This window comes from Crocodylus siamensis, chromosome 1 (assembly GCF_052110815.1).
Source record: "Crocodylus siamensis isolate JL-2025a chromosome 1, ASM5211081v1, whole genome shotgun sequence".
In the NCBI taxonomy this organism is placed as follows: domain Eukaryota; kingdom Metazoa; phylum Chordata; order Crocodylia; family Crocodylidae; genus Crocodylus; species Crocodylus siamensis.
In genome coordinates, this window is record NC_143395.1 from 112,945,395 (window position 1) to 112,961,958 (window position 16,564).

The 16,564-nt window shown below is 43.1% G+C and overlaps 1 protein-coding gene across 6 annotated transcripts in view; it reads left to right on the plus strand.

Moving 5' to 3' along the window:
- STX11 (syntaxin 11) overlaps positions 1-16,564 on the plus strand; it is a 55,389-nt gene that overhangs the window by 20,891 nt on the left and 17,934 nt on the right. Inside the window, exons 1-2 of one of the 6 annotated variants that reach the window (XM_090040950.1) lie at positions 13,768-13,944; positions 14,525-14,679. The exons of 2 other annotated variants lie outside the window; for them this stretch is intronic. The gene's annotated coding sequence lies outside the window, so the exon portion shown is untranslated. Of the gene's footprint in view, positions 1-13,761; positions 13,945-14,031; positions 14,457-14,524; positions 14,680-16,564 lie in introns of those variants that run through there. 3 more of the 6 variants (XM_090040958.1, XM_090040986.1, XM_090040969.1) reach the window with 3 other exon arrangements.

Sequence of the window (16,564 nt, forward strand, 5' to 3'; positions counted from 1 at the left end):
TATTGATGTATTAGTGGGAGAATTAGTTTGCTCTCTCACCTTCCTTTGACCATGCCTAACTTACATAACAGCCCATTATGGTGCTGACAAAGTAAAATTTCCAGCAGTGGTAAACTCCTTTTGCGGTGCCTCATAATACCCACATTCTTTCACCATCTGACATGTTCATCTTATTTCCATTTAAACTGTAGTAAAAACGTGAGTTTCTCCATAGAGCATAGCTTTTAAATTTTAGCACATGGAGAGGCAGGGCAGTGTGGTGCCTTAACTTGTTCATTGAACACTACAGCCTACTTCATCAGATGTTATAAATGGCCTAAGTAATTCCAGTGTGTACACATGCCTGTGTGCATGCATAGTACATATACTTTTGGACTGGTGTTACGTTACATCCACAACCTAAAAAACAGCTCTACATTGCCTTTGCTACTGAACAAGAACATCTGGTGGTGCCCCTTGAAAACCTAGTATGTTGTGATCACCTCTGCATTGTAGGCTGTCAGAGTTCATATGAGTGCTTCCACATGTGGAACAGATAGATGGAACGCAAGGAGTTTGACTCAAATAATGGAATTAAAATAGATTTGTTTTCCAAGAAAATTGCAGGAGTTTAAATGTAGGAGAGTGAACTTGCTCTTGCAAATACAGATCATTAGCAACAACAAATCTTTGGGAAACTTGCTAAACTGGGAAACCAAAGTAGATATTAAGCCTACAAGTGTTGCAGGGAAAATATCAACAAAGGACACTATGGACAGATGTTCATTCCTAATGCTGGAAAGTTCTGGAAAATTTGCAGTGCTTAGAAATCCTGGTGGAGATGTCCCAGCCTGCAGCTGCCAGGAAAACTGATGTTGACCTAGGTAGAGGGCTCTTTAACACACACAGGTGCATGATCAGTGATCAGTTCCAGCTTCACCTTCTCAGGTCTTTGAAAACTGCAAGCCAGGGAAAGAGTAAGTCTAGGTAGGGAAGCTGAAGCAAAAAGCCTGGACCAGGGCTGGACAGCTCCCAGAAGAAAGAGGAATTTCCAAGTCTAAGACTGTACTAAGGCCCCAGAGACAGAGCATGAGGATGGAACCACAAGAGAGGACACAGAGTATTCCTGGTGGACTAAGATAGGAAGTGATCCGGGGAATTGCTTACAGTGAGAAGTATGGAGCCTGCTTGGTTGACCCTCTCCCTTTTGGCAGATCAGGACTTTGGAACAGAGCCCTCATTTCAGTCCTTTACAGCAGTGTTCTCCAAAGTGGGGTGCAGGAAGAAAATATTAGAACTTCTATTTATATATATATTTATATAAATATACATATATTGGGGGCGCGTGCTCAAAAATTTTTTACTGATAGGGGCACGCGATCAAAAAAGTTTGGAGACCACTGCTTTACAGCACAGAATATAGGGTCTGCTAGCCAGCAGAACCAGTGACTGAATTAAAGCAACACTGGCTTGTGTGCAGACTGACAATATTTTAAAAGAACTGCTGGATCTAATTGACCACATAGGGAACTGCATAAGTAGCTCCATGGTCTGAACAAGAGAAAAAGCCTACCTTCCTGCCTTCATTTACAGTGAACTCAGTGCCAGTTTATCACTTTTTTAAAAATTGTTAAGAGTTGGATGTGGATGAGTAACTACCCCCCCCCAGCATTTTTAAATGGCTGCAACCATCTAGATCTAGATTTAAAAAAATAAAACCCAAGCCCGTTTTCCTCAGATCAGGTATGCAACTCATTTGACAGATAGCGTATCCTAGGACCCTGACATGTACCATTCATTTTTATTCTTTTTTTCCAGATAATATATTTCTCTATAAAATACAAACATAAAAATGACTTGGTTTCATTAAACATGATGCATGGAAATCTGTCACGCTGTTACTGTGCTATCTATAATTCACCTGTATACCGCCTGACTTTTTATTCAGTAAGCACCCCAGACAATAATTAGTTATGGATAAGCTGTAAAATGTTTTGTTCTCTGCCCAGATAAATGAACAAAAATGTTTTGGGGATTTAGGGAAGGGGGAGGGTGTAGGGGGAAAGTATGGGGAGGAGTTCCACCTTCAACCAGCTGAAAGGCTGTACTTTTGTTTCTCGGATGAAGAACTCATCCCAGTTCGACTGCTCTTGACAAAACTACTTCAAAGCACTCTTTGACTAACTTGGATAAGCAATTTGAACAAGTCCTATAGTCTTGAACAAAGGTTACAAGTCAAGAGGGATTTACAGAAATGAGCCTAAATTACTGTATCAATGACATAAAAATACTTCTTTTCTTTCTTTCCTTTTTTTTAGAAGATAACATCCTTTCTTGCTTTCGTGCTATAATGCTCCAGAACACCCACAGAAAAGTTAACATTTCTAATAATCCATTGGGCCATTTCCAATAAGGTTGTGGTTACCATCTACAGAGCCTTTAAATGCTAATTGCTACCCAGTGACATCTCCCCATTCTGATGCATCACACATGTCCTGTGTGAAGCATGCACTTGAAAGAACAAGGAACAGAGCATTCTGGATAGAAGGAGCTTACCTCTGGAAATTACTGCTACCATAAATATGCCTAAATCGGATCCTGACATTTTGATAGACCTCTTTGTCCAAGGTTTTTCCTGTTTGTTGGGTCCTTGCTTAGCTTTGAAACCAGTAGTAATGTTTCTTGTGTCTTGTGTAAATTTTCAGTGTTAACAAAGGTTGTGTATTTATACTTTGAAATGCTACTACTAGCATAAACTGTATGAAGACATATTGTGATGATAGCGATGGTGCCTTCCTAGAATTATATGGCTGAAATTTCAAGGGACATCTACTCCAAATACTGTTCCCAAACCACTGATCCAGCCTCTCCTTAAAAATCTCCAGTGAAAATGATTCCACAGCTTCTCTAATCAGATTTTTCCACTGCCCAACTTCTAGTTCTTCTAGTCAAGATTATTTTTAATGAGATTTGATCCAAATCTGTTTTGCTGCAGTTCAGGCCTACTGCCACATGTCTTCTCTGATGAGAGAACAATCTTCTTTATGGCTTTTTTCCTAATATTTGAAAACTGCTATCATTTCCTTCTATATTCTCGTCTCCAAACTAAATATATCTAGTTCCTTCAACCCTTCCTCATATGGCTTGCATTCCCTTTATTATCTTTGTTTCTTACATCTGGACCGTCTCTAATGTCTCTCTATACTTCTTTAAATGCACACAGTACTTTAGTTGAGGCCTAACCAGTGCCAAGTAGAATGGCATTTCTGTGCCTTTCATGCAAAGCTTCTATCGAGGCAACCTGCCATAATCCCCATTTTTGTGCTACTGACTAGCCAGTAAGCCTTCATTTTATATGTGTATCTTACTATACTATGCTTGTTCAAATGGAAGCTTTTCTATACCATATTTTATTTACAATGTATATGTAATATGTAATCCATTAATGAAGAAAATGAAAAAATCCAGTGGTTTACTACAGGGTTGTCTCACTTGCAGCCCGCAGGCCACATGCAACCTGCGAGTGGTTATCTTATGGCCCTCAGGATCCTAATTCTTTTACCTCCTTAGCTCCCCGCCGCCCCCTCCACTGGGCCCAGGCAGCATTCCCCCAGCCATCACCACCTTCTTCCATCACCTGCTACTGTTACTACTACTAGTAGTACCATCGCCACCTCCTACCTTCAGCTTCCACTTCCTGCTGCCACCCTTGGGGACAGCCCTGCTTACAGCCTAGGGGCAGCATAGCCCAGAAGCTGAACAGCTCTGATTTACTACATAATGGGTCATGCCCTAAGCTTGTATAAATCAGTTTTGCTTCACTTACTTCAGTGGAACTAGCTGAAGATCTGTCCCACAAAGTGAAAGCATTTTGAATTTGTCCATTCACTCGGCTATTAAAATAGTCAAACATACCAGTGCCTGCCATCTCTTCTGTGTCAGCAGAAGACATAGCGCGGCCCCCTCTTCATCCTATCTGGCATTTAGCACAATCTTAAATAGCTTTGCAGCTATTTTAAAAGCCCTGTATATGTAATATAAACTTTAAAAGTCATACATGAATGCCAAGTTGCAGTTCACCAGGAATTCAGACTACTAAACCTAGAGCATATTTCCAATGCCTTTGGGGAAGATTGAAGAAAATGCTAAATCCACCCCTATAGAAACAAGAGCAGAGGCTTTAACACTGAAGCATATGTCTACAGATCTTTCAACAATCCATTCTTTTACATCAAGTTCTTAGTCTTAATGAAAGTCAGGAAAGTATTTGGAAAACTATTTGCTGGCCCAAATGCTGTTATCATTTATTCCCTTGTAATTCCAAATAACTTCATGGATTTCAGTCAAGTTAATCTGTGTTTATGCAAGTATAGAAGTACTTGGCTCTTGAGCTCTCCTCAGAAGAGTTTGTTTCTTAGGGAGGAAGATAAGGTTTATTCACATCTCAGGACAGTGCAGAAAACAGTCTATGTTCAAAGCAGAAGATCAAAACTGAAGTAGGAGATACTACAGGTTAAGATTCAGATTCACTGGCAAACTAGCATAATGGGAACATTCTTATCATCTGTCCCACATTATAGTCTTCTGCTCTACTTGGCAGTTACTTAATCCATGAACACTTACATTCAGCCACTAATTTAAAAAAGAAAAGCATGGAAATAAATTAATATACTGCTATTTCACAGGGACCCAGCGCATTAATATCTATGATTATTAATGCATGCTAAATTGCACTGAGCCTGATTCTCATTTATTCAAAGGCTCCATACTGGCCCAGCAGTGAAAATGCGCCTTCACATAGGCACAGGGAACAGTTCATGTAGATTAACCTACAAAATTAGAGTAATAAATAAGATGTATGGTGGAGGTGCTCTTGCCTAGTGCTAAGAGGCAGTACTGGCACACCAAAGGGAGATGGAAAAAACCCACAGCTGAATTAAAATATCTGCTTATAGATTGGTAAGATATCATGGATATAACCCAATTGCTAACTGATCAGATTTAGGAAGAAACTTCCATATAAGCAGGCTATTACATATTATAAAGCCGAAAAAGATTTTATACACCATTTATGAAAGTATCTGGCATTAGTCACTGTCAGAGACTAGATTTTAGACTACATGGACTAGTGGTTCGATCTGGCATGGCATTCCTTTGTTTTATCAAGGGGACAACCCCTATCGAGATTGTTTTACACCAGATATGGAATGTCAGCAGTGATTTAGCATTTAACTATGCAAGTTTTCATTATTCATATAATACTTCTTTACAAGTTCCAAGCATTATAGATATTTCACTCCTTCATCCTCTTAACACTCCTCTGAGATCTGAAAGGAACCATTGCTACCAAAACAGAAACAAAAGTCTGACTTGCCTGAGGTCATTCAGAGCAGTGAGTGGCTGAGGTCAAATTAGAACTCAGGACCTCTTCATTCCTTCCGGTTTGTCCAGAATGTCTAACGTTTGTTTTAAATACTAGTATGATCATATGATCATGGCATCAGTATCCCAAGCAAATTAATCCCATGATTTAGCTATGGAGTGTGTCAAAAGAGTGTTTTCAATCAGGAACTTTCACCGAATGCTTCTGTGTTCTTGTATTATGACAGAGGATAAGTACAAGATTTGTTTTCTCTCTGATATTCACTATTTTGTAAATTTTTTGACTTTTTTTTTCCAGTATTGTTATCATACGACCTCTCTAAAATTAAAAAGTGTTAGTCAATTTCAGTCTCTGTCCAGAGGTGATTCATTCCATATTTCTAATTGCTTTTATTAACTGTTTAAACTGTATTTTTGTGAGATACTGTAAAAAACCAAAAACAATCCAGGTATGGACATACCATTTATATTACGGCATTACAATATTTTCTGCATTTTCTCCCCTACTTTTTACAGCTTCTAGCATTTGGGAGGTGGGTTGTTGGTTTTTTTCACTGCTATTATATGTTGATCTGTTTGCAGTGAAGCCCAGATACTTGCCTGAGTGGTTCCATTAATTTAGAGCCGAGAAATTGGTACAATGTTTCATCTTACTCCTTCCAATGTGCATGACCTTGCATTTGTCAGTGTTGAATTTCTTCCACCATCAGGCTGCCCATTACAAAGCTTGGTTGGTTCTCTCTGTATTACTCCACAGGCTTCCTTAGCCTTGACTAACTTAAATAATTTTGTATTTATCTGCAAATGATGGCTCCTCACTGACATTTCCTTTTCTAGATCATTAATAATTTAAGAGTATGACAGCGCTGCAGCTGCATTTATTCAGCATATAATAAAAAACCCCTCTCTCATAAATCACAAAAGCACTGAGTAGAGGAGTCTCAGCATTTATCCATCTAGTCTTCCATGCCTTTCCCTCTTCCCTCCAACTCTACCCCTGCCAGACAAATGCTGTTGTAGGTAGCAGATGTTCCTGGATGAGCATTTTTTTTGTCATATGTGTCACCAGGCACATCAGATGACATACTGATAACCTGACTTTTGCTGGAATAACAGCAAGTTAATTTGTAATCATCGCTGTATGTTATACAAGCTGGAACATATCCTTGGTTACCCATGGAGTTACATTAACAAGTAGTTTTATTTTCAGCTCTATTTCTGGAATCATAGAATGCTACTGTCAATTTTAATGAGTAACATTACATTTGAAGGGGGACTACAAAAAAGTATCCTAATACTCTGGTCCTGCAGGTTGTTTTACAAGAATGATGGAATCTACCCATGTAACACCAGAGTCAAGCGATGAGTCCCTGGGAATGTGCAAAAGAAAAGGAAAGAATCTTCTTGTCCCAGGAAGTATGGCTTTTCTTTTAAGACTACATAGTATCACTGCTACTAATGGAGTGCTATTAAACCTTAAATACATGTAACACCCCTTCTCCCCTCACACTGGCTTTTCCTGCTTTAAATCAGAGAGAAAAATAAGATGGTGCTGTTGAAACCAATGGAAGTTTTGGAATTGCTTTCATGTGAGTCAGGATTTCGTCAACTAAGTGGGAGATGCTAATTATCCAAAAATGATGAACAGGCAGGGAAACTAATATAGAAACGTGTGAAATCACTCAAGATGTGATTTGGGGGAGAGATTTGTAGGATAAAAGGAGGAGGTATTTGGCAAGCAATGTCTGAAATAATTTTCTTTTAAATAAAAACTTATAAGGAAACTTTAGTAAAAATAGCATGCATCTGAGAAATCAGAAAAGGGCTCAGATTACACAGTGTCGCATGGAAAGTAATTCTGTAAAAAGTATATAAAATGCACTTACTTAATGTGAGCTTTAAGCAGTCCCTTGAGGATCTCTAGAAACATTCTCCTCAGTAAGGTTATCTTTGATTCCAATTTTCCTTTCAAGTTATTCTTGTTGCAGCTCATTTTTCTCAGTTATCTAGTGCAAACTGGATTTTGAGAACTGCATGTTTAGTAAATGCATTGGTCCAATTCAGGTCAGCATTGCAACATGGTCATAAAAACATTTCCTACATTGCTGCAACACAGACATGATGGACTTCCCATTATGGGAGTCATTGGTCCAGAGATCCAGTTCTGTAGTTTTTATTCCCTAAATATGAGTAGACATTTTAGGATCTGGCTCCAAATCTCTGTCCTTTCTCAGTCAAGACTCTTATTAATTTGTCAATTAACAGTTCAGTGTCATTAACACTCAATAGGTTGTATCTGTGTTGGTCTAAGGACATAGGCAGACAAGGTTCTTTGGGTAAATCTGTATCTTTTATTAGGTCAACTGAAATAATTTTGGTTCTCTTGATACACAAATGTATCAAGGAATGAATAACTGACTGAAAGTGTTTAAATATATTTAGTCATGCTTTCCACTTCTGAGTCTGACTGTACAGAAGAACCCACAGCTCTCTTTAATTTACTGTAAAAGTAAACATAAAAATACATCACTAACAATGACAAGCCTACATAATTTACTGTGTACAAATGTTGTTGAAAATACTATGGGTTTGCAAAATTCAGCACTAAATTAATGGAATGTCAGAAGTAAGGTACCTTTGTAACTTTAATTTGGCTCCCTTGTGCACATTCTATAATGCAGTCTCTAACTATAACATGAAATAAATACAGTTGCTTCAGTTTTTAAAACAGCAATCTGAAGAAAACCAGAAAACTCATCACATGGCATTATGTGGACACGCACATTTCATCTGCATGGTTGATCCATCATATAGAGCTTTGTCATTTGATCTAATGATGTAAGTAATGGTAATATTTGGTTGTCATTCTCTTTGTGGCCCATGCTAGAGAGGGATGAGGCACATCAGCCATATCTATATACACAGTAAACTCACTGGTCTTGCTGGCAGTGCCCTCAAGGATACTGATGCTGGTATGATGCCTCTTAAATCAGAAACACGCCTTTGTGCCACTGTGTGGATGAGCTTATTAGCTTTGGGACAAGCTACCTGTTGCCATCATTCAGCAGTGCTAGGCCAAAGCTGTCAGCTATGTGGCTTCCAGTTCAAGAGGCAGTCTTCCCAGAGCAGTTTAGCATGCCTGAAGGTACTGCTACTTGAGATGGTAGGCTGTCTGTATGGAGCCATGCTTTGCCAGTGGGTTTCACAGATATTTGTGAACAGCAGAAGATCAGTGATACCAAGATCTTAGGTTCTACTTCAAACTCTGAAGACTACAGTGCTTTAGAAGAAACTAACTCTTCTTCTCATGGCCCTCTAAACTTGACTCCTGGTCTATTATATACTAATACTGTCGTTTCCCTACCTTTTGCCCCAACCTCATTTTCCTTGATTATACAGCACCAGTCTCCACTCCTTATGCTTCTTATAAATCTGGTCCATGTCTCTCCCTCTGAGCTCATTATCCATTTCTTAGTCCTTCCACACTCAATCAATCACAGTTCCCTACTCACAGCTTCTCATTTGATCTCCCCTTCCTCTGCTTGCAGTGATGTTCTCTTCTTGTGATGTTCTAGTCTGGGCTCCTTATTCCATGTCAGCCTCCCTCTCTCCAACTCCTCATTCAGGTCTCTTTGTCTAGCCAATCTCATATAGTCTTGTTGGACCTGTCCTTTTTTTCCCAAACCAATTCCTATTTCTCCTCCCCTTAGCTAGCCAGCCCCTATCTTATACCCTGATGTAAGCCAATTGGCTTTGAGCCCCCCTCCCCCTTTGCCTATAGCTGCCAGACTCCTAGCCCAAATACTCTCTGTCTCCCACCTGGCACCTTGCCTACCCAAATTCAGTTTTGCCAGACACTCTGTTACAGTTTACTCATGTCACACTCCCCTTGCTAGTCTGATTCCCCTCCTCTCTGAATTGAATGGCTTCCTCTGTAGAACCCTTGTGCCAATAACGTGATTGTTGTATGCAATGGAGAGACAGGTTCCCTGCTCTCAGTGCACAGGTCTGGTCCCATCCTTGCTTAACAGTATCCATTACAAGTAAAGGTCTGGATTTGGCCCAGTAGTCAATAGCTTGAGCTGAAAGCTGCTCATTTACTCTATGAGGATGCACCAATCTAACATTATATGTTAGAAATGTGAGAGGTTAGACAAGGGGTCAGCGACCCCCGGCACACATGCCAAGCATGGCATGTGAGGCCATTTTGCTCAGCATGCCGCGGCCAGCCCCAGCTCTGGGTAGCTGCTGCCAGCGACGGAGCCTGGGCTGCTCCCAGCAGGGCTTGCAGCGTCCCAGCTGCCTGCTGGGAGCAGCCCAGGCTCCTGGCTGGCAGCAACTACCCAGAGCTGGGGCCAGCTGCAGCCGGGAGGCTCCAAACAGCTGCACCAGGCTCTGGAGCCCAGGCATCAGCGCTGTACCGGCGTGTGCATGCACACCTCAGAGCAGGTGGGGCGGGCTGTACTGCCCTGCTGTCTGTCCCAAGATGTCCACGCAGTCACTGCCAGCATGAAGCTGCTGCCAGAGCTCTGGAGCCCGGTGCAGCTGTTTGCAGCCTGCCTGCTGCTTGCTGCAGCTGCCAAGAGCCCAGGCTGGCTACAAACAGCTGCGCTGGGCTCCGGAGCCCAGTCACCAGCTCTGTGCCGGGAGCAGGAGAGAGACTGGGGCTGCGCTGCCTCAGGCCCCTCCACCACCGCCCGCTCCAATGCATGGGTGCACGTGCCAGTACAGAGCTGATGCTGGGGCTCCGGGGCCCAGCACAGCTGTTTGCAGCCTCCTGGTTGCAGGTGGCCCCAGCTTTGGATAGCTGCTGCCAGTCACAGAACCCTGCCTGGGGGGCAGGGGCTTTGGGTGGGGGGCAAGGGGCACAAGCAGGGCATCCTGCTATGTACCCCCGCCCTCATTTTGTTTTTCTGGCATGCCAGTACTCTGGCACCTTCCAAGGTAGACACTGTGGTGTTTTTCGGAACTCTGGCCAAAAAACGTTGCCTACCTCTGGGTTAGATCATATGCAATGAAACAGAACCTGTGGTGTTTTAGCAATTAAAAGTCCCCGTTGAGTATTTGAAAAATTCAGTTTTTCAAAGTTTTTAACCTTGAACAAAATTGGGCAGATCTTTTTAAAGGAATAGGCAAAGGCCTATGTCAGGCTCATAGACCACTCCCTAAGACTTAAAGTGTGTTTGTACCAAACTGGGGAACTGGTGGAGAGGTTCCAAAAGGTGACCAGAATTTTTTTTAATGTGGACAAAGTATGTATTTTTCTACTGCAGTGTCACTGGAAATGGCTAAACAGTTATGTCTGAAATCTTCCAGAAAAAAAAAATTCTGGTTTGTGACAGTCCATGGCAGAGGACATTTTAGCCCTAATTAAAGTTTGGTAAAATTAAAAACAACTGAAAAAAAGGATATGTACAAAATGTGTCACCTTATTAATAGGCAGTCCTGTATGACTCTATCTATAATACACATCTATAACAGAATTTACACAACAAATTTGCACAGTGAGCTATGGGGTGCAGAGATCACTCCCTTTACCCCTCAGCATGGAAAACCAGTTAGTGTGATCTAATGACTGCAGCATCTTCATTGGCACTTATTCTGCTCCTCCAGGAGATTGCAGCTGTTCAGTTCATAGTTGTGGAACAACAGGCTGTGTCACCAATCCCCCCAAGACCTGTCTCCGAAGCACTCCCTTCCTCATTGCTTCAGAAAGACCACAAGGCTTTTGAGTATCCCCTGCCTTGTCTGCAGCTCTTCCCTGTGTTAAATTCTGCTGCATTTTGGTCCCTTTGTATCACTGGGGAGCAGGAATAATTTATTGATGGGGGATCTATGACTGAACTTTGTATTTCAAATCTTTTGTACGTGTGGACTACAAATAAAAACTAAGGGATTCCACTTACTAAGGGGACACAGGTGATGGGGTGTTTTTTTTTTTACAGTTGTCTCTTGTTTTCCTGAAGCTGAAAAACTTAGATATCTTTTTAATTGACAGCCAGCTGTAAAACCTGTCAATCTTCTACTGAAGAAAAATGCAAATGAGGAAAAGGCTGGCTTGCATTGTATTAATAACTTAAAGTCCACATCTGTGTCATGCATTAATTTGCACATTTCAGTATGGTGCTGCTGAAAAAAAACAAGTGCCCTCAAGCTTTCTCATAATCAAGGGCAGGCATGGAAAATACAGATGCTGTTTCAGTTGTAACTGAAGACTAAAATCATATTTTTTTATTGTGAAACTTCTGGATTTGGAGGGTTAGCTTCAACTGTAGAGTTGTTGTGTGGAAAGCAGGACAAATGTGTCCATCCAGAAGTGGGGCTCAGCAAGATATAAGGAATTTGGGTCTCATTCTACAGGAAATCTTTACACTAGGTCTCCAAATAGTTTTAACATCTGATATGCTCAGCTGAAAAAATTTAAACAACTGGTTAAGATTTGAGGGGAAAGATGTCTCTTCAGTAAGGCCTGAGAAGATCAAGTGAGCACAAGCCTAAGACTCACTGGTGAATTTGGACCAAGTCTTTGAAGCACCCCCAGCACCTTTTCAACTTTAATTTTGTAAACATTACATTGCTCATAAATCTATCTATACTGGTACATTCTCTTGGTAACTCAGGCCCTATTCAGGAAAGTACTCAAGCATGTGCCTAATATAAAGCACCTAGCTATCCCACTAAAAATGATTCCTCATGTGCTTAAATATCTAGCTGAATCAAGACCTTGGTAGGGGATAGATGACTGGAGGGCATTCACAGATACTGGCATCAGCAAGCTGTGGGGCAATCTAGTGTTAGATCTCTTACTGCACAGAAAGCAATGAGGAATACAGACCAGTGGAACTGGTTATACAGACTCGATGAGAGTTTCTTGTCTGCACTGGGAGAAAGAAAAAAAAAAGCAGAACTGGTTTCAGGAAAACACTGTGTCAGCCTCTAGGGTAAAATAGTTAGTAGAACAGGTCCCAAAGTCACACTTAATCATTTGACACATGCTGTTAAATCCAGCAGGCTAGTTCATGTGAGCCACATGCCACACACTGCATTATTTATTTATTGATTTCAAGACACTTTAATACCTAGTTTAAAATCCCCTGATAAATAAACAACAGCTTCCTGCTGAAGCCCTGCAAATCAACGCTGGCAACCAACCATGCCAGCAACTGGTCACAGGTTTGGGTCAAAGTTGAAAAGTGGACAGGACTCAACCAAGTGTCATCCCACATGCTGCCACTGCCCTTGCCCTTGGCTGCTGCTGGCCCACTGGGCCATGCCCTTTCCTCACTTCTCCACTCTCTGTTCTTGGCCTAGGGCAGTGCCCCTTCCTCACTCCTCCACCCTGGGCGTGCCTACACAAGATGCTTAATTTGCAGTAACCTAATAGCACTGCACAATAGTGTGCTGGGGAAAAACCATGCTAATATGGTACTGTGCAGTAGTATTAGGCTACTGCACAGTAAGCATCACAAAACCTGTTTGCGCTACTGTGCAGTGACTGTAGTTACTGTGCATTGAGTTGGTACTTCATTAAGCAAGTGCCAGCTAACTGCACAAGAACTACTAGAGTAATATCTTTTATTAGACCACCAAGATTTTTGAAAAAAAAATGTCTTTAATTGCAAGCTTTTAGGCACAAACACCCTTCATCAGGCATCAGAGAAAAGATTGGAAAAGTTCTCCTGGGTAGAAATGAAAGTTCACATTTCCTAGGATTTCACAGGAGTCAACAGATGGAAAAACCCTCTGGGCAGCAGCTCTTATCTGGTAAGGAGTCTCAGCTCTCTTGCCAGAGCTGTGCTTTTTCCTGTAGACCAATACGGCTCCAACCCGGAGACCAAGACCTACTGTGCCTGAAGGAACCCCTCTGCTCTCAGGCATCCCCCCGGTGCCACCATCCTCCAGCCTTGCCCCCATAGGAAAGCAGGGCTGGCAGGTGGCTGAACAAGGAGCGATGGTCTCGAGCTGCAACAAGGGGAGTTCAGGTATTAGGAAGAACTTTTTCACCAGGAGGGGAGCGGAGCACTGGGACAGGCAGCCCAGGGAGGTTTCCAAGCCGCCAGGAGACAAAGCTGTGGCTGGGATGATCTAGCAAGGGACGACCCTGCCTTGAGCAGGGGGTGGGACGAGGTGACCCCCCTTCCCTGTCTGGGCTTCCATGAAGGGACCGCGCCCCCCACCCGGACTTTTGTGTGTATATAAAGACATATATTTTGGCCAAAGGGGAAAAAGACCAAACCCTTCCAGCCCCGAGCCTGCCCAGCACGCCCATGCCCCCGCAGAGGGGGAGTGCCCGAGCCCCTCAGCTTCCCGGAGGGAGGCTTGGCCGCAGCTCCGGCGCCCACGCTTCCCCGAAGAGCCGAGCGCCCGCGAGGGGCTTTCCCCGCTGCTGGGAAGCGCCCCCCGGCCGCCACGTGGTGCGCGGGGCCCGGGGCCCGGGGCCCGGGGCCCGGGGCCGGGCGGGGCGGGGCGGGGCCGGGCGGGGCCGGCCGAAGGCGGGGGGAGCCGCCCGAGCCTGCCCGCCTCAGTCCGCGCCGAGCCCGGCGGCATCAGCACCGCGCCTCTGCGCCCGCAGCTTCCGCACCGGTGAGCGCGGGGCTGGCTCGGTCGCCTCCCTCCTCTGCGGGACCCCCTGCAGCTGCTGGGGCAGAGCTCAGCCCTGGAAGGGGAGGGAGGGCCAAGCAACCTGGCTTGGGAAGGGAAGAGGGAGGTCGCATGGAAGGGTGGCGGGGCTTTCCGGACTGGGGCGCTCTCCAGCCAGGAGCTGGACACTTGAGGGTCCCCTTCTACTCGGCCTCAAGGCCCCGGCGGGAGCCGTCTCCCTCCAGACGTGGGGAATGACTGCCCTGACGCAAAGGAAAAGTCGTGGGCCGGCTTCAAGACGTCTCGAACCTGCACGGGATCATTTTCCAACCAGTTTGGCTTCTTTATGGAAGAAAGGGCTGGTGATGGCTGGTACCGGGAGTCTCAACCAGGGGCAAGGGCGCCCCGGGATGCCTTGACATCGGTTGTCCCCTGCCTCGGGATGCCTTGACATCCTTGTGAGGGTGCCTCACAGTTGTAGCACACGTAACAGGTGTGCTAACATGATTTGCAAGGTCAGCTCGGGGATTTCAAGTAGGAATTCGTAATGTTCAATCTGTTGTGGTCTTTCTGTTCTTTGCAGCGGAAGAATTTGCTCTGTTATTTTTCCTGTGGTAAAAAGCTGAGTGAAAACTAGGCACTGGCATTGTCTGAGGGGTGCCTTGGATTTATCAAGTGGGGCCTGGACCCTAAAAATATTGAGAACCACTGGTCCAGTACAACATCCAGGAGGCACAGGTAAAGCATTGTAGCACTTTCAGAGGCCAAAGAGAGAACGGCTTTATCAGATGGGAACTAGCTTGTATTTTGAGTCTGGCTATGCTTATGAATACTATTTTGTATCTCTTTTTTGTCTGTTTTCTTCCTCTTTTTTTTCTGAGAAGAAGAGATGAGAGAGTGGCTTTTCAAGGGAAGTACTAGATTGAGAAAGTAAACTTATAATGGTTGGTTCAAAACTGTTAAATTCATTTTTGTTTTGTTTTTTAGTATTGTCAGTTGTAAAGTCAATCTTTTGATGCTACCCTAATTTTGTTTTTATGGTAACTTTCTACCAAAAAAGTCTAGCTTTCTTATATAACATCCCACTAAATGATTACAATTAATGTGCCTTCCAAAATGTATCTCTACGTATATAGCACTGTAATTTGCCTGAGGTGGCCAAGTGTCACTGTGTGATATCAGACAGGAAGTGACTGGAGGCTAGCATTGGCCTAAAAATGCTCACCAGACTAGTTCCATGTCTCTAGACTTCTTTTTCTTTTACATCTGTGTGCAGAGAACAAAAATATAGGAACTAAACGTAGGCATAGATTAAAGAAGGAAATACTGTTTCTCCCAGATAACACAAAATATGAGGGGAACTTGCCTTTTTCTGTGTTTCCCTGATGATAGTATTGCACTGTTTTAAATAGCACTCTGTTTTTTTTTCAAAGTGCTATTCGGTCTTACTGCTTCCATTATTCCTATTATGCAGATGGAAAAATTTGAGGCAGACTTCCTTTAGCTCCCTTTAGTTATCCGTTTCTTATGATGCCCTGTATCTAAGGAGTGATAGGATTAATGTCACTAGTTATTAAGTGACTGTGCTTTCCAGGGGCATATACTTTGTATAACGCTATGGATAGGTGAGAAAACGTGAATCATTTCAAGATGGAGTTTGAATTTTAGGGAAAAAATAATCTGATAGGACTGGAGTGTTCTTGAATCAATAACCAGTCCTTGTAACTGGTAGAATCCAAGATTTGCAATCCCCGCTTCAGGCTGATAGGTTTTGGCTCTGTGCTGGAGGGGTCTGGCAATTTTGTGCTTCTGGGTTTCTGCTAGTTGCCTGTAAGGATCAGAATAGAATCATCCATGTCCCACGTCCCCCTCCAAATTTATTTATTTATTTATTTGTGGGGAAGAGGGGATTGAAGATTGGGAGGGCTTCTCAATATTGGCCATAGAGCAGGTGTGGACTGGGATGCACTGGTGGTTCTGGTGATACTTAGAAACTTCGTGGGTATCTCTCAGGAGGGTCTTGCCCTGCCATTCATGGTCAAAGTGATGCTCGGATTTGGGATGAAGAAGGAATTCTCTGCTTCCAGATCAGAATAGCAATGATTTGGGGAGTGTGGTGGAAGAAAGGTTCCCTATCCTGGGTGTGACCCTCTTCCTGTGAGTGTATACTAACCCAGTGATCCCTCTGCAAAATCCTCCCATCTTTAGGAGTTAGTGTCCTTTCCTCCATTCACCAATATTTGATCTTATAATTTTCTAAAGGTAATTTCTCAGCTTGAAATTGATATCAGTACAATTGCATACAAAATCACGTGCCATATCACTCACACTTGGAGATTATCATTATCAGTCATATGGTTAGGCTTCCTGCTGTTAGCTTTTTTGACTGTAATTAGTGTACTGTTGCCATGGGGGAGGTCAGTTACTACTGTTACTGGTACTTCTATACCCATACTTCTGTGTATTGTGTATATTTCAGATTTTTTGCAGGAGGGTAGGGCAGTAGCATGAAAAAGTCAGAGAGAAGACCTTGGTGAGGCAAAGGTGTAACACATTTAACAATAGATAAAGTCTGATCTAGAAAGAGAAATACTGGTTGCTATACCAAAGTAATTTCTTTATG